This window comes from Rhinatrema bivittatum, chromosome 2 (assembly GCF_901001135.1).
Source record: "Rhinatrema bivittatum chromosome 2, aRhiBiv1.1, whole genome shotgun sequence".
Lineage (NCBI taxonomy): Eukaryota > Metazoa > Chordata > Amphibia > Gymnophiona > Rhinatrematidae > Rhinatrema > Rhinatrema bivittatum.
The window spans coordinates 25,975,898-25,994,337 of NC_042616.1; the positions used below are offsets into that span (position 1 = coordinate 25,975,898).

The 18,440-nt window shown below is 39.8% G+C and overlaps 8 non-coding genes across 8 annotated transcripts; all 8 read left to right on the plus strand.

The window, feature by feature from the left end:
• The first annotated feature begins 908 nt into the window (after nt 1–908).
• TRNAV-CAC lies at nt 909–981 on the plus strand. The gene has a single exon. It is a non-coding gene; the product is annotated as a tRNA-Val (tRNA).
• Nucleotides 982–4,991: 4,010 nt separating this feature from the next.
• Nucleotides 4,992–5,064, plus strand: TRNAV-UAC. Its single transcript has one exon. It is a non-coding gene; the product is annotated as a tRNA-Val (tRNA).
• Nucleotides 5,065–5,586: 522 nt separating this feature from the next.
• Nucleotides 5,587–5,659, plus strand: TRNAV-CAC. The gene has a single exon. It is a non-coding gene; the product is annotated as a tRNA-Val (tRNA).
• Nucleotides 5,660–9,666: 4,007 nt separating this feature from the next.
• Nucleotides 9,667–9,739, plus strand: TRNAV-UAC. The gene has a single exon. It is a non-coding gene; the product is annotated as a tRNA-Val (tRNA).
• A 522-nt stretch (nt 9,740–10,261) lies between these two features.
• TRNAV-CAC lies at nt 10,262–10,334 on the plus strand. Its single transcript has one exon. It is a non-coding gene; the product is annotated as a tRNA-Val (tRNA).
• A 2,780-nt stretch (nt 10,335–13,114) lies between these two features.
• TRNAV-UAC lies at nt 13,115–13,187 on the plus strand. The gene has a single exon. It is a non-coding gene; the product is annotated as a tRNA-Val (tRNA).
• Nucleotides 13,188–13,709: 522 nt separating this feature from the next.
• On the plus strand, nt 13,710–13,782 carry TRNAV-CAC. The gene has a single exon. It is a non-coding gene; the product is annotated as a tRNA-Val (tRNA).
• A 2,791-nt stretch (nt 13,783–16,573) lies between these two features.
• TRNAV-UAC lies at nt 16,574–16,646 on the plus strand. Its single transcript has one exon. It is a non-coding gene; the product is annotated as a tRNA-Val (tRNA).
• Nucleotides 16,647–18,440: the final 1,794 nt, after the last annotated feature.

Consider the following 18,440-nt stretch of genomic DNA (forward strand, 5'->3'; position numbering starts at 1 on the left):
TTAATAATTGATTAACAATTTTATTTTTTATCATATTTTACTGTACCTTTTAGATATTTCAGTTTGATTTTATGATTTTGTAACATGTAAACCGTTGTGATGTATATTATGAACGATGGTATACAAGAATTTTTAATAAATGAAATAAATAAATAAATAAAAATGAAACAAGTTGGCCCCACTGATTTCATTTTTATATTTTGTTTTCAATGAATGCACTTCTCTAGCTGAGATGCTTGTTCAATTAGTCCTCCTTTAGTCGCGCATCAAGGGTTCGACAGTTGCTCACAGATTAAAAGAAGTGGTCAGTTGGTTCCATAGTGTAGTGGGTATCACATCTGCTTTACACTGCAGAAGGGCCTGGGTTCAATCCCCAGTGGAGCCATTTTTAACTTGCTGCAGAAACAGGCATGAGTCTGAGTGCAAGGATTACTTAGATACCGAAAAAGCAAGTTGAAGACCAATGGGTTCCACTATATGTGCAGTGGAAACCCCACCTGTCAGGTTTTCAGGATACCCATGATCTATATGCAGATGCACGATCTATATGCAGATTTACAGGCCCTTCCTTCTATGCTTGCTACTTGATCTCATGCGAATTCATAGCAGATATCGTCTTCCCCAGAAGAAGTGTGGGAATGGTTACTGGAGACGAAATAAGGAAGCTTTAGGTAAACTCCTAAGCCAACACCTTGTGTGGTAAAAAGAATTCAGCAGTGACTCTAGTAAAACACATTTTTCATGGTAGATGGGATGGCTCTTGGAAGATCTATTTTTTGCCAAGAGTAAAAAATGTTAGAATGTGAATGGTGGCTGAGGCGATTATCCCATGAATTATTCAAACAGTATTCTAAAATAACTGGATAGGTGTTTGAAAGTGTAATAAAGAAGAGATCAGACAAGGAAATGGTTCCATGGTGTAGAGGTTATCACATCTGTTTCACACACAGAAGGTCTTGGGTTCAAGTCCCAATGGAGCCACTTTATGTTTCTAGCAGTGGATGAGCATTTTATAGATGTTCAGCCATCAGCTGTATTGGTGTCAGTGAATGCTTGCATTGTTATGGGACCTTGTTAGGAACAGCTTGGGAGCAATCCTACAAAGATCTTGCAAGCACAGCTATCCAGGAGGGTTGAGTGCAATAGGAGACAGTGACGATAACTGTCTTGCACTAGTCCTGTTGTCCCTGAGGTGGTCGTACCCTGTGATGGACTGCAACAGTATATCCTTGGCAGTATGGACTGGAATGACAGGGCAGAATGAATGCAAAAGTTGGTCATTTCCCTGCAGTTACTCTCTGAGAGAAAATTAGCATTTGTAGAAAGACCTCAGGTGCTAGTGGAGGATCCTCAAAACATCTTGCTTCACTTTTATCCTTGTAGTTCTATTTTCAAGCCCTCATTCTCTACTAGCTGCAGGGGCTGGCTATCAAGGGCATTTATTTCAGAACTGCCCCTTTTTCTAACTTTAACTGCTGCTTCTCTCCTGTCCTGGGGCATTGCTATTGAAACCTGTTCCATTTCTCTGTCACAGACAGGCTTCACAATACAGGCTGTTATGCTGCACTTTCTGGCCTGCCTTCACTGCTCGCTTATGCCCAGTACTACCTAGCTCCCACTGCCCACAATGTGCCCACTGGCAGTCATACAGAGAATAAATAACTAATCTGAAGTGTAGCTAAGGCTTCAATCACGAAAAAGGAAAAACAGAACAGCAAGCAAAGCAACACAAATCTGACAATGATGCAGAGATATTGTGATGCCATGCTGCCTCCATGGTTTGTTTTCCTGTCTTTATTTATTTATTTATTTTATTTAAGTTTTTTATATACCAACATTCAAGACAGTAGTCCCATCATGCTGGTTCACATGAAACAGGAGTGCAAAATAAGCTTAAACTTGAACAATAGTGCGGAAAAAGCAGTTACATGTAACAGGGGAAAAAAAACTTGGAGTAAGAAGGAAAAAAGGAAAAGGAGAACCAGATAATTACATATAATTACATTGTAAGAGGTAGCTAATAGTGATATTGGTGGTGATGTGTGTTGATTGTAATGAGTTAAATAATATTGGAGTTAGGAAAAGCCTGCATGAACAGCCAGGTCTTGAGTCTTTTCTTGAAAGTTGAGAGGCTGGGTTCCGTTCTATGATCTGGGGGGATGGAGTTCCATAAGGTAGGGCCGGCTGTAGAGAAGGCCCGATCAGTCTCATGGTATTGAAGTTGCTCTGGCTACCTCCCTGGTTACTGAGGGAGGTCTTCAGGAAGCAACTCCAGTGGAAGAACATTCTCCACAATCATCAGAGAGGATAGAAATCCCTACTCGACCTGTGTTAGTGACTTTGGATACATTATGGGACATGATGGCTGGCTTGACGGTAAATTTAAAGTGTCTTGAGAAGAAAGTGGATTTGATTTCGGGACAAAAACAACAGGAATTTACTATGACACAAAAGCAAATAAAGGATATGAATGAAAAAATTAAGCATTTGGAAGTTCAGGAGAAGAAAAATATGGACTTTAAAGTAGCAATAATCAAGGATAAAGATTCTATGTCTAGAAGAATGGAAATGTTGAAGAACAACCATAAACGTTGTAATCTAAGATTTCTAAATTTCCCAAGGATGCTTGGTGAGGATCCAATTATTACTTTCAAAAAATTTCTTGTGGAAAAATTAAGCTTTTCTTTGGATCACTCACCAACCATAAACACATGCTTTTTTCTTCCCCAACCACGTAACACTGAAAGAGCAGAATTGTTTCAAGGTAATCTTTCGAATTTTTTGGAAGATTCATCAGCGAATGTAATTAGTTGGGGAACATTGTTAGTCTCCCTGTACTCCGTCATAGATGTTAACTTAATTATGAAAAGGTATTTTAGTAAATTTCCTGTTGTATTTCTAGAAAAAACAGTAAAAATTTTTCCTGATTTGGCTATTTCAACTCAGTTGAGAAGGAAAGCCTTCTTGTCTTACAGACAGGAGGTTATATCACTTGGATATATATTTGTGCTTAAGTTTCCATGCAAATGCATAATAAAGAGACAAGATGATCTCTTTATATTTTTTGATCCAGATCAATTAAAGAATTTTCTTGAAGGTACCAGAGTGTCAACATCATCCCCGGTATCCAATTGAAATAATGTGCACAGTAACCTAGTATTTTTGTTTTTCTCTTTAAATTAATCTTGTTTATCTCCCTAATCAAGTAATGACTAACCCCCTCCAAGGTGATTGTTAAAAATGGATAAGGGCTTTGTGAAATATTTCTTTTTTTTTTGTTTGAATTAAATTTTATGTATAATTAGATATAGGGCACTTAACCCTACCATGAAATTGCTGTATAAATAATATGTTTTATATTATTTTGAAAATGTATAAATAAAGAATTAAAAAAAAAAAAAAAAAAAAGAGAAGGCCCGATCTCTTAGCTGTAATGTGTCTGGTAGTTTTGGCTGGGGGTACTTGAAGTGATCCTTTGTAAGCATCTCTTGTCGGTCTTGTTGAGGTGTGCAATCGGAGGGGGAAATGAAGGTCAATTGGGGCTAGTTGATGGATGTTTTTGTATATGGTGAGAATGGCCTTGTAGATTATTGTGAAGTGGATGGGTAGCCAGTGGAGGCCCATTAGGATAGGGGTTATGTGGTCTCTTCTCCTGGTGTTAGTGAGTATACGGGCAGAGGCATTTTGAACCATTTGCAGTGGTTTGGTGTGTGATGAGGGGAGACCAAGCAAGATGGTGTTACAATAGTCCAGCTTTGCGAAGATGATTGATTGTAGAATCGTTCTAAAGTCATGAGTGTGGAACAGAGGTCTTATTCTTTTCAGCACTTGGAGTTTATAAAAGCAGTCTTTGGTGGTTTTGTTGATGGTAGCTTTCAGGTTCAGTCGATTGTCAATTAGAACTCCTAGGTCTCTCACTTGTGTAGTTTTTAGTAAGGCTGGATGAGTGGGGGTGGAGAAGCTGTTCTCTGTTGTGATGAGTAATAGTTCCGTTTTGGATGAGTTTAGTACCAGGTTGAGGCTTGTGAGAAGCTGTTTGATATTTTGGAGGCATGTTTCCCAATGAGACAGTGTTTTCGCGAGGGACTCCTTGATGGGGATCAGGACCTGGATATCATCTTGTGTTAATGGGCTGCCACAGCAAAAATCCTTACCAACAATTCAGAGAGACCTCAGAGCTATGCTTTCACACAGACAATGTCTAGAGAAACAATGCAGAGCAAGGCTGTGACATGCTCATTCTTCAAACTCAGCATCACTGTAACCCGCTCTGCGGCATTATAGGAGACTAGGAAAATGCTCCGCTGCGATACATCATAACTCTCATTGCTTGACGGAATGCCAATCCGTCCCTTCTCTGCAGCCTGCCCGCTCCACAGTGTATGAACCTTTCTCCATACATTTGCAACTGTTGCTATGCCTATGATTTCCATGGGTCTTTTGACTATAATTGCTTATAGAAATCATTCTGTTTGACAGAAATGAAACAAATAGGATTCCTTTAGTTCACGGGTCCCCTTCAGCTCATTTTGGACCCTAAGAGTTTAGAGTCAGAGTTTAAAGCTTTTAAAAAAGCTCTAAAAGCATGGCTGTTCGAACAGGCTTATATTGACTATCTTGAAAAAAAGGACTAATTGGTTTAAAGAAACATTATTTTTATCTTTGTTTTATGTTCATTTATTAATAATTGATTAACAATTTTATTTTTTATCATATTTTACTGTACCTTTTAGATATTTCAGTTTGATTTTATGATTTTGTAACATGTAAACCGTTGTGATGTATATTATGAACGATGGTATACAAGAATTTTTAATAAATGAAATAAATAAATAAATAAAAATGAAACAAGTTGGCCCCACTGATTTCATTTTTATATTTTGTTTTCAATGAATGCACTTCTCTAGCTGAGATGCTTGTTCAATTAGTCCTCCTTTAGTCGCGCATCAAGGGTTCGACAGTTGCTCACAGATTAAAAGCAGTGGTCAGTTGGTTCCATAGTGTAGTGGGTATCACATCTGCTTTACATGCAGAAGGGCCTGGGTTCAATCCCCAGTGGAGCCATTTTTAACTTGCTGCAGAAACAGGCATGAGTCTGAGTGCAAGGATTACTTAGATACCGAAAAAGCAAGTTGAAGACCAATGGGTTCCATATATGTGCAGTGGAAACCCCACCTGTCAGGTTTTCAGGATACCCATGATCTATATGCAGATGCACGATCTATATGCAGATTTACAGGCCCTTCCTTCTATGCTTGCTACTTGATCTCATGCGAATTCATAGCAGATATCGTCTTCCCCAGAAGAAGTGTGGGAATGGTTACTGGAGACGAAATAAGGAAGCTTTAGGTAAACTCCTAAGCCAACACCTTGTGTGGTAAAAAGAATTCAGCAGTGACTCTAGTAAAACACATTTTTCATGGTAGATGGGATGGCTCTTGGAAGATCTATTTTTTGCCAAGAGTAAAAAATGTTAGAATGTGAATGGTGGCTGAGGCGATTATCCCATGAATTATTCAAACAGTATTCTAAAATAACTGGATAGGTGTTTGAAAGTGTAATAAAGAAGAGATCAGACAAGGAAATGGTTCCATGGTGTAGAGGTTATCACATCTGTTTCACACACAGAAGGTCTTGGGTTCAAGTCCCAATGGAGCCACTTTATGTTTCTAGCAGTGGATGAGCATTTTATAGATGTTCAGCCATCAGCTGTATTGGTGTCAGTGAATGCTTGCATTGTTATGGGACCTTGTTAGGAACAGCTTGGGAGCAATCCTACAAAGATCTTGCAAGCACAGCTATCCAGGAGGGTTGAGTGCAATAGGAGACAGTGACGATAACTGTCTTGCACTAGTCCTGTTGTCCCTGAGGTGGTCGTACCCTGTGATGGACTGCAACAGTATATCCTTGGCAGTATGGACTGGAATGACAGGGCAGAATGAATGCAAAAGTTGGTCATTTCCCTGCAGTTACTCTCTGAGAGAAAATTAGCATTTGTAGAAAGACCTCAGGTGCTAGTGGAGGATCCTCAAAACATCTTGCTTCACTTTTATCCTTGTAGTTCTATTTTCAAGCCCTCATTCTCTACTAGCTGCAGGGGCTGGCTATCAAGGGCATTTATTTCAGAACTGCCCCTTTTTCTAACTTTAACTGCTGCTTCTCTCCTGTCCTGGGGCATTGCTATTGAAACCTGTTCCATTTCTCTGTCACAGACAGGCTTCACAATACAGGCTGTTATGCTGCACTTTCTGGCCTGCCTTCACTGCTCGCTTATGCCCAGTACTACCTAGCTCCCACTGCCCACAATGTGCCCACTGGCAGTCATACAGAGAATAAATAACTAATCTGAAGTGTAGCTAAGGCTTCAATCACGAAAAAGGAAAAACAGAACAGCAAGCAAAGCAACACAAATCTGCAATGATGCAGAGATATTGTGATGCCATGCTGCCTCCATGGTTTGTTTTCCTGTCTTTATTTATTTATTTATTTTATTTAAGTTTTTTATATACCAACATTCAAGACAGTAGTCCCATCATGCTGGTTCACATGAAACAGGAGTGCAAAATAAGCTTAAACTTGAACAATAGTGCGGAAAAAGCAGTTACATGTAACAGGGGAAAAAAAACTTGGAGTAAGAAGGAAAAAAGGAAAAGGAGAACCAGATAATTACATATAATTACATTGTAAGAGGTAGCTAATAGTGATATTGGTGGTGATGTGTGTTGATTGTAATGAGTTAAATAATATTGGAGTTAGGAAAAGCCTGCATGAACAGCCAGGTCTTGAGTCTTTTCTTGAAAGTTGAGAGGCTGGGTTCCGTTCTATGATCTGGGGGGATGGAGTTCCATAAGGTAGGGCCGGCTGTAGAGAAGGCCCGATCAGTCTCATGGTATTGAAGTTGCTCTGGCTACCTCCCTGGTTACTGAGGGAGGTCTTCAGGAAGCAACTCCAGTGGAAGAGCATTCTCCACAATCATCAGAGAGGATAGAAATCCCTACTCGACCTGTGTTAGTGACTTTGGATACATTATGGGACATGATGGCTGGCTTGACGGTAAATTTAAAGTGTCTTGAGAAGAAAGTGGATTTGATTTCGGGACAAAAACAACAGGAATTTACTATGACACAAAAGCAAATAAAGGATATGAATGAAAAAATTAAGCATTTGGAAGTTCAGGAGAAGAAAAATATGGACTTTAAAGTAGCAATAATCAAGGATAAAGATTCTATGTCTAGAAGAATGGAAATGTTGAAGAACAACCATAAACGTTGTAATCTAAGATTTCTAAATTTCCCAAGGATGCTTGGTGAGGATCCAATTATTACTTTCAAAAAATTTCTTGTGGAAAAATTAAGCTTTTCTTTGGATCACTCACCAACCATAAACACATGCTTTTTTCTTCCCCAACCACGTAACACTGAAAGAGCAGAATTGTTTCAAGGTAATCTTTCGAATTTTTTGGAAGATTCATCAGCGAATGTAATTAGTTGGGGAACATTGTTAGTCTCGCTGTACTCCGTCATAGATGTTAACTTAATTATGAAAAGGTATTTTAGTAAATTTCCTGTTGTATTTCTAGAAAAAACAGTAAAAATTTTTCCTGATTTGGCTATTTCAACTCAGTTGAGAAGGAAAGCCTTCTTGTCTTACAGACAGGAGGTTATATCACTTGGATATATATTTGTGCTTAAGTTTCCATGCAAATGCATAATAAAGAGACAAGATGATCTCTTTATATTTTTTGATCCAGATCAATTAAAGAATTTTCTTGAAGGTACCAGAGTGTCAACATCATCCCCGGTATCCAATTGAAATAATGTGCACAGTAACCTAGTATTTTTGTTTTTCTCTTTAAATTAATCTTGTTTATCTCCCTAATCAAGTAATGACTAACCCCCTCCAAGGTGATTGTTAAAAATGGATAAGGGCTTTGTGAAATATTTCTTTTTTTTTTGTTTGAATTAAATTTTATGTATAATTAGATATAGGGCACTTAACCCTACCATGAAATTGCTGTATAAATAATATGTTTTATATTATTTTGAAAATGTATAAATAAAGAATTAAAAAAAAAAAAAAAAAAAAGAGAAGGCCCGATCTCTTAGTGTAATGTGTCTGGTAGTTTTGGCTGGGGGTACTTGAAGTGATCCTTTGTAAGCATCTCTTGTCGGTCTTGTTGAGGTGTGCAATCGGAGGGGGAAATGAAGGTCAATTGGGGCTAGTTGATGGATGTTTTTGTATATGGTGAGAATGGCCTTGTAGATTATTGTGAAGTGGATGGGTAGCCAGTGGAGGCCCATTAGGATAGGGGTTATGTGGTCTCTTCTCCTGGTGTTAGTGAGTATACGGGCAGAGGCATTTTGAACCATTTGCAGTGGTTTGGTGTGTGATGAGGGGAGACCAAGCAAGATGGTGTTACAATAGTCCAGCTTTGCGAAGATGATTGATTGTAGAATCGTTCTAAAGTCATGAGTGTGGAACAGAGGTCTTATTCTTTTCAGCACTTGGAGTTTATAAAAGCAGTCTTTGGTGGTTTTGTTGATGGTAGCTTTCAGGTTCAGTCGATTGTCAATTAGAACTCCTAGGTCTCTCACTTGTGTAGTTTTTAGTAAGGCTGGATGAGTGGGGGTGGAGAAGCTGTTCTCTGTTGTGATGAGTAATAGTTCCGTTTTGGATGAGTTTAGTACCAGGTTGAGGCTTGTGAGAAGCTGTTTGATATTTTGGAGGCATGTTTCCCAATGAGACAGTGTTTTCGCGAGGGACTCCTTGATGGGGATCAGGACCTGGATATCATCTTGTGTTAATGGGCTGCCACAGCAAAAATCCTTACCAACAATTCAGAGAGACCTCAGAGCTATGCTTTCACACAGACAATGTCTAGAGAAACAATGCAGAGCAAGGCTGTGACATGCTCATTCTTCAAACTCAGCATCACTGTAACCCGCTCTGCGGCATTATAGGAGACTAGGAAAATGCTCCGCTGCGATACATCATAACTCTCATTGCTTGACGGAATGCCAATCCGTCCCTTCTCTGCAGCCTGCCCGCTCCACAGTGTATGAACCTTTCTCCATACATTTGCAACTGTTGCTATGCCTATGATTTCCATGGGTCTTTTGACTATAGTTGCTTATAGAAATCATTCTGTTTGACAGAAATGAAACAAATAGGATTCCTTTAGTTCACGGGTCCCCTTCAGCTCATTTTGGACCCTAAGAGTTTAGAGTCAGAGTTTAAAGCTTTTAAAAAAGCTCTAAAAGCATGGCTGTTCGAACAGGCTTATATTGACTATCTTGAAAAAAAGGACTAATTGGTTTAAAGAAACATTATTTTTATCTTTGTTTTATGTTCATTTATTAATAATTGATTAACAATTTTATTTTTTATCATATTTTACTGTACCTTTTAGATATTTCAGTTTGATTTTATGATTTTGTAACATGTAAACCATTGTGATGTATATTATGAACGATGGTATACAAGAATTTTTAATAAATAAATAAATAAATAAATAAAAAAGAAACAAGTTGGCCCCACTGATTTCATTTTTATATTTTGTTTTCAATGAATGCACTTCTCTAGCTGAGATGCTTGTTCAATTAGTCCTCCTTTAGTCGCGCATCAAGGGTTCGACAGTTGCTCACAGATTAAAAGAAGTGGTCAGTTGGTTCCATAGTGTAGTGGGTATCACATCTGCTTTACACGCAGAAGGGCCTGGGTTCAATCCCCAGTGGAGCCATTTTTAACTTGCTGCAGAAACAGGCATGAGTCTGAGTGCAAGGATTACTTAGATACCGAAAAAGCAAGTTGAAGACCAATGGGTTCCACATATGTGCAGTGGAAACCCCACCTGTCAGGTTTTCAGGATACCCATGATCTATATGCAGATGCACGATCTATATGCAGATTTACAGGCCCTTCCTTCTATGCTTGCTACTTGATCTCATGCGAATTCATAGCAGATATCGTCTTCCCCAGAAGAAGTGTGGGAATGGTTACTGGAGACGAAATAAGGAAGCTTTAGGTAAACTCCTAAGCCAACACCTTGTGTGGTAAAAAGAATTCAGCAGTGACTCTAGTAAAACACATTTTTCATGGTAGATGGGATGGCTCTTGGAAGATCTATTTTTTGCCAAGAGTAAAAAATGTTAGAATGTGAATGGTGGCTGAGGCGATTATCCCATGAATTATTCAAACAGTATTCTAAAATAACTGGATAGGTGTTTGAAAGTGTAATAAAGAAGAGACCAGACAAGGAAATGGTTCCATGGTGTAGAGGTTATCACATCTGTTTCACACACAGAAGGTCTTGGGTTCAAGTCCCAATGGAGCCACTTTATGTTTCTAGCAGTGGATGAGCATTTTATAGATGTTCAGCCATCAGCTGTATTGGTGTCAGTGAATGCTTGCATTGTTATGGGACCTTGTTAGGAACAGCTTGGGAGCAATCCTACAAAGATCTTGCAAGCACAGCTATCCAGGAGGGTTGAGTGCAATAGAAGACAGTGACGATAACTGTCTTGCACTAGTCCTGTTGTCCCTGAGGTGGTCGTACCCTGTGATGGACTGCAACAGTATATCCTTGGCAGTATGGACTGGAATGACAGGGCAGAATGAATGCAAAAGTTGGTCATTTCCCTGCAGTTACTCTCTGAGAGAAAATTAGCATTTGTAGAAAGACCTCAGGTGCTAGTGGAGGATCCTCAAAACATCTTGCTTCACTTTTATCCTTGTAGTTCTATTTTCAAGCCCTCATTCTCTACTAGCTGCAGGGGCTGGCTATCAAGGGCATTTATTTCAGAACTGCCCCTTTTTCTAACTTTAACTGCTGCTTCTCTCCTGTCCTGGGGCATTGCTATTGAAACCTGTTCCATTTCTCTGTCACAGACAGGCTTCACAATACAGGCTGTTATGCTGCACTTTCTGGCCTGCCTTCACTGCTCGCTTATGCCCAGTACTACCTAGCTCCCACTGCCCACAATGTGCCCACTAGCAGTCATACAGAGAATAAATAACTAATCTGAAGTGTAGCTAAGGCTTCAATCACGAAAAAGGAAAAACAGAACAGCAAGCAAAGCAACACAAATCTACAATGATGCAGAGATATTGTGATGCCATGCTGCCTCCATGGTTTGTTTTCCTGTCTTTATTTATTTATTTATTTTATTTAAGTTTTTTATATACCAACATTCAAGACAGTAGTCCCATCATGCTGGTTCACATGAAACAGGAGTGCAAAATAAGCTTAAACTTGAACAATAGTGCGGAAAAAGCAGTTACATGTAACAGGGGAAAAAAAACTTGGAGTAAGAAGGAAAAAAGGAAAAGGAGAACCAGATAATTACATATAATTACATTGTAAGAGGTAGCTAATAGTGATATTGGTGGTGATGTGTGTTGATTGTTATGAGTTAAATAATATTGGAGTTAGGAAAAGCCTGCATGAACAGCCAGGTCTTGAGTCTTTTCTTGAAAGTTGAGAGGCTGGGTTCCGTTCTATGATCTGGGGGGATGGAGTTCCATAAGGTAGGGCCGGCTGTAGAGAAGGCCCGATCTCTTAGCGTAATGTGTCTGGTAGTTTTGGCTGGGGGTACTTGAAGTGATCCTTTGTAAGCATCTCTTGTCGGTCTTGTTGAGGTGTGCAATCGGAGGGGGAAATGAAGGTCAATTGGGGCTAGTTGATGGATGTTTTTGTATATGGTGAGAATGGCCTTGTAGATTATTGTGAAGTGGATGGGTAGCCAGTGGAGGCCCATTAGGATAGGGGTTATGTGGTCTCTTCTCCTGGTGTTAGTGAGTATACGGGCAGAGGCATTTTGAACCATTTGCAGTGGTTTGGTGTGTGATGAGGGGAGACCAAGCAAGATGGTGTTACAATAGTCCAGCTTTGCGAAGATGATTGATTGTAGAATCGTTCTAAAGTCATGAGTGTGGAACAGAGGTCTTATTCTTTTCAGCACTTGGAGTTTATAAAAGCAGTCTTTGGTGGTTTTGTTGATGGTAGCTTTCAGGTTCAGTCGATTGTCAATTAGAACTCCTAGGTCTCTCACTTGTGTAGTTTTTAGTAAGGCTGGATGAGTGGGGGTGGAGAAGCTGTTCTCTGTTGTGATGAGTAATAGTTCCGTTTTGGATGAGTTTAGTACCAGGTTGAGGCTTGTGAGAAGCTGTTTGATATTTTGGAGGCATGTTTCCCAATGAGACAGTGTTTTCGCGAGGGACTCCTTGATGGGGATCAGGACCTGGATATCATCTTGTGTTAATGGGCTGCCACAGCAAAAATCCTTACCAACAATTCAGAGAGACCTCAGAGCTATGCTTTCACACAGACAATGTCTAGAGAAACAATGCAGAGCAAGGCTGTGACATGCTCATTCTTCAAACTCAGCATCACTGTAACCCGCTCTGCGGCATTATAGGAGACTAGGAAAATGCTCCGCTGCGATACATCATAACTCTCATTGCTTGACGGAATGCCAATCCGTCCCTTCTCTGCAGCCTGCCCGCTCCACAGTGTATGAACCTTTCTCCATACATTTGCAACTGTTGCTATGCCTATGATTTCCATGGGTCTTTTGACTATAGTTGCTTATAGAAATCATTCTGTTTGACAGAAATGAAACAAATAGGATTCCTTTAGTTCACGGGTCCCCTTCAGCTCATTTTGGACCCTAAGAGTTTAGAGTCAGAGTTTAAAGCTTTTAAAAAAGCTCTAAAAGCATGGCTGTTCGAACAGGCTTATATTGACTATCTTGAAAAAAAGGACTAATTGGTTTAAAGAAACATTATTTTTATCTTTGTTTTATGTTCATTTATTAATAATTGATTAACAATTTTATTTTTTATCATATTTTACTGTACCTTTTAGATATTTCAGTTTGATTTTATGATTTTGTAACATGTAAACCATTGTGATGTATATTATGAACGATGGTATACAAGAATTTTTAATAAATAAATAAATAAAAAAGAAACAAGTTGGCCCCACTGATTTCATTTTTATATTTTGTTTTCAATGAATGCACTTCTCTAGCTGAGATGCTTGTTCAATTAGTCCTCCTTTAGTCGCGCATCAAGGGTTCGACAGTTGCTCACAGATTAAAAGAAGTGGTCAGTTGGTTCCATAGTGTAGTGGGTATCACATCTGCTTTACACGCAGAAGGGCCTGGGTTCAATCCCCAGTGGAGCCATTTTTAACTTGCTGCAGAAACAGGCATGAGTCTGAGTGCAAGGATTACTTAGATACCGAAAAAGCAAGTTGAAGACCAATGGGTTCCACATATGTGCAGTGGAAACCCCACCTGTCAGGTTTTCAGGATACCCATGATCTATATGCAGATGCACGATCTATATGCAGATTTACAGGCCCTTCCTTCTATGCTTGCTACTTGATCTCATGCGAATTCATAGCAGATATCGTCTTCCCCAGAAGAAGTGTGGGAATGGTTACTGGAGACGAAATAAGGAAGCTTTAGGTAAACTCCTAAGCCAACACCTTGTGTGGTAAAAAGAATTCAGCAGTGACTCTAGTAAAACACATTTTTCATGGTAGATGGGATGGCTCTTGGAAGATCTATTTTTTGCCAAGAGTAAAAAATGTTAGAATGTGAATGGTGGCTGAGGCGATTATCCCATGAATTATTCAAACAGTATTCTAAAATAACTGGATAGGTGTTTGAAAGTGTAATAAAGAAGAGACCAGACAAGGAAATGGTTCCATGGTGTAGAGGTTATCACATCTGTTTCACACACAGAAGGTCTTGGGTTCAAGTCCCAATGGAGCCACTTTATGTTTCTAGCAGTGGATGAGCATTTTATAGATGTTCAGCCATCAGCTGTATTGGTGTCAGTGAATGCTTGCGTTGTTATGGGACCTTGTTAGGAACAGCTTGGGAGCAATCCTACAAAGATCTTGCAAGCACAGCTATCCAGGAGGGTTGAGTGCAATAGAAGACAGTGACGATAACTGTCTTGCACTAGTCCTGTTGTCCCTGAGGTGGTCGTACCCTGTGATGGACTGCAACAGTATATCCTTGGCAGTATGGACTGGAATGACAGGGCAGAATGAATGCAAAAGTTGGTCATTTCCCTGCAGTTACTCTCTGAGAGAAAATTAGCATTTGTAGAAAGACCTCAGGTGCTAGTGGAGGATCCTCAAAACATCTTGCTTCACTTTTATCCTTGTAGTTCTATTTTCAAGCCCTCATTCTCTACTAGCTGCAGGGGCTGGCTATCAAGGGCATTTATTTCAGAACTGCCCCTTTTTCTAACTTTAACTGCTGCTTCTCTCCTGTCCTGGGGCATTGCTATTGAAACCTGTTCCATTTCTCTGTCACAGACAGGCTTCACAATACAGGCTGTTATGCTGCACTTTCTGGCCTGCCTTCACTGCTCGCTTATGCCCAGTACTACCTAGCTCCCACTGCCCACAATGTGCCCACTAGCAGTCATACAGAGAATAAATAACTAATCTGAAGTGTAGCTAAGGCTTCAATCACGAAAAAGGAAAAACAGAACAGCAAGCAAAGCAACACAAATCTACAATGATGCAGAGATATTGTGATGCCATGCTGCCTCCATGGTTTGTTTTCCTGTCTTTATTTATTTATTTATTTTATTTAAGTTTTTTATATACCAACATTCAAGACAGTAGTCCCATCATGCTGGTTCACATGAAACAGGAGTGCAAAATAAGCTTAAACTTGAACAATAGTGCGGAAAAAGCAGTTACATGTAACAGGGGAAAAAAAACTTGGAGTAAGAAGGAAAAAAGGAAAAGGAGAACCAGATAATTACATATAATTACATTGTAAGAGGTAGCTAATAGTGATATTGGTGGTGATGTGTGTTGATTGTTATGAGTTAAATAATATTGGAGTTAGGAAAAGCCTGCATGAACAGCCAGGTCTTGAGTCTTTTCTTGAAAGTTGAGAGGCTGGGTTCCGTTCTATGATCTGGGGGGATGGAGTTCCATAAGGTAGGGCCGGCTGTAGAGAAGGCCCGATCTCTTAGCGTAATGTGTCTGGTAGTTTTGGCTGGGGGTACTTGAAGTGATCCTTTGTAAGCATCTCTTGTCGGTCTTGTTGAGGTGTGCAATCGGAGGGGGAAATGAAGGTCAATTGGGGCTAGTTGATGGATGTTTTTGTATATGGTGAGAATGGCCTTGTAGATTATTGTGAAGTGGATGGGTAGCCAGTGGAGGCCCATTAGGATAGGGGTTATGTGGTCTCTTCTCCTGGTGTTAGTGAGTATACGGGCAGAGGCATTTTGAACCATTTGCAGTGGTTTGGTGTGTGATGAGGGGAGACCAAGCAAGATGGTGTTACAATAGTCCAGCTTTGCGAAGATGATTGATTGTAGAATCGTTCTAAAGTCATGAGTGTGGAACAGAGGTCTTATTCTTTTCAGCACTTGGAGTTTATAAAAGCAGTCTTTGGTGGTTTTGTTGATGGTAGCTTTCAGGTTCAGTCGATTGTCAATTAGAACTCCTAGGTCTCTCACTTGTGTAGTTTTTAGTAAGGCTGGATGAGTGGGGGTGGAGAAGCTGTTCTCTGTTGTGATGAGTAATAGTTCCGTTTTGGATGAGTTTAGTACCAGGTTGAGGCTTGTGAGAAGCTGTTTGATATTTTGGAGGCATGTTTCCCAATGAGACAGTGTTTTCGCGAGGGACTCCTTGATGGGGATCAGGACCTGGATATCATCTTGTGTTAATGGGCTGCCACAGCAAAAATCCTTACCAACAATTCAGAGAGACCTCAGAGCTATGCTTTGACACAGACAATGTCTAGAGAAACAATGCAGAGCAAGGCTGTGACATGCTCATTCTTCAAACTCAGCATCACTGTAACCCGCTCTGCGGCATTATAGGAGACTAGGAAAATGCTCCGCTGCGATACATCATAACTCTCATTGCTTGACGGAATGCCAATCCGTCCCTTCTCTGCAGCCTGCCCGCTCCACAGTGTATGAACCTTTCTCCATACATTTGCAACTGTTGCTATGCCTATGATTTCCATGGGTCTTTTGACTATAATTGCTTATAGAAATCATTCTGTTTGACAGAAATGAAACAAATAGGATTCCTTTAGTTCACGGGTCCCCTTCAGCTCATTTTGGACCCTAAGAGTTTAGAGTCAGAGTTTAAAGCTTTTAAAAAAGCTCTAAAAGCATGGCTTTTCGAACAGGCTTATATTGACTATCTTGAAAAAAAGGACTAATTGGTTTAAAGAAACATTATTTTTATCTTTGTTTTATGTTCATTTATTAATAATTGATTAACAATTTTATTTTTTATCATATTTTACTGTACCTTTTAGATATTTCAGTTTGATTTTATGATTTTGTAACATGTAAACCATTGTGATGTATATTATGAACGATGGTATACAAGAATTTTTAATAAATAAATAAATAAATAAATAAATAAAAAAGAAACAAGTTGGCCCACTGATTTCATTTTTATATTTTGTTTTCAATGAATGCACTTCTCTAGCTGAGATGCTTGTTCAATTAGTCCTCCTTTAGTCGCGCATCAAGGGTTCGACAGTTGCTCACAGATTAAAAGAAGTGGTCAGTTGGTTCCATAGTGTAGTGGGTATCACATCTGCTTTACACGCAGAAGGGCCTGGGTTCAATCCCCAGTGGAGCCATTTTTAACTTGCTGCAGAAACAGGCATGAGTCTGAGTGCAAGGATTACTTAGATACCGAAAAAGCAAGTTGAAGACCAATGGGTTCCACATATGTGCAGTGGAAACCCCACCTGTCAGGTTTTCAGGATACCCATGATCTATATGCAGATGCACGATCTATATGCAGATTTACAGGCCCTTCCTTCTATGCTTGCTACTTGATCTCATGCGAATTCATAGCAGATATCGTCTTCCCCAGAAGAAGTGTGGGAATGGTTACTGGAGACGAAATAAGGAAGCTTTAGGTAAACTCCTAAGCCAACACCTTGTGTGGTAAAAAGAATTCAGCAGTGACTCTAGTAAAACACATTTTTCATGGTAGATGGGATGGCTCTTGGAAGATCTATTTTTTGCCAAGAGTAAAAAATGTTAGAATGTGAATGGTGGCTGAGGCGATTATCCCATGAATTATTCAAACAGTATTCTAAAATAACTGGATAGGTGTTTGAAAGTGTAATAAAGAAGAGATCAGACAAGGAAATGGTTCCATGGTGTAGAGGTTATCACATCTGTTTCACACACAAAAGGGCTTGGGTTCAAGTCCCAATGGAGCCACTTTATGTTTCTAGCAGTGGATGAGCATTTTATAGATGTTCAGCCATCAGCTGTATTGGTGTCAGTGAATGCTTGCATTGTTATGGGACCTTGTTAGGAACAGCTTGGGAGCAATCCTACAAAGATCTTGCAAGCACAGCTATCCAGGAGGGTTGAGTGCAATAGAAGACAGTGACGATAACTGTCTTGCACTAGTCCTGTTGTCCCTGAGGTGGTCGTACCCTGTGATGGACTGCAACAGTATATCCTTGGCAGTATGGACTGGAATGACAGGGCAGAATGAATGCAAAAGTTGGTCATTTCCCTGCAGTTACTCTCTGAGAGAAAATTAGCATTTGTAGAAAGACCTCAGGTGCTAGTGGAGGATCCTCAAAACATCTTGCTTCACTTTTATCCTTGTAGTTCTATTTTCAAGCCCTCATTCTCTACTAGCTGCAGGGGCTGGCTATCAAGGGCATTTATTTCAGAACTGCCCCTTTTTCTAACTTTAACTGCTGCTTCTCTCCTGTCCTGGGGCATTGCTATTGAAACCTGTTCCATTTCTCTGTCACAGACAGGCTTCACAATACAGGCTGTTATGCTGCACTTTCTGGTCTGCCTTCACTGCTCGCTTATGCCCAGTACTACCTAGCTCCCACTGCCCACAATGTGCCCACAGAGAATAAATAACTAATCTGAAGTGTAGCTAAGGCTTCAATCACGAAAAAGGAAAAACAGAACAGCAAGCAAAGCAACACAAATCTACAATGATGCAGAGATATTGTGATGCCATGCTGCCTCCATGGTTTGTTTTCCTGTCTTTATTTATTTATTTATTTTATTTAAGTTTTTTTATATACCAACATTCAAGACAGTAGTCCCATCATGCTGGTTCACATGAAACAGGAGTGCAAAATAAGCTTAAACTTGAACAATAGTGCGGAAAAAGCAGTTACATGTAACAGGGGAAAAAAAACTGGAGTAAGAAGGAAAAAAGGAAAAGGAGAACCAGATAATTACATATAATTACATTGTAAGAGGTAGCTAATAGTGATATTGGTGGTGATGTGTGTTGATTGTTATGAGTTAAATAATATTGGAGTTAGGAAAAGCCTGCATGAACAGCCAGGTCTTGAGTCTTTTCTTGAAAGTTGAGAGGCTGGGTTCCGTTCTATGATCTGGGGGGATGGAGTTCCATAAGGTAGGGCCGGCTGTAGAGA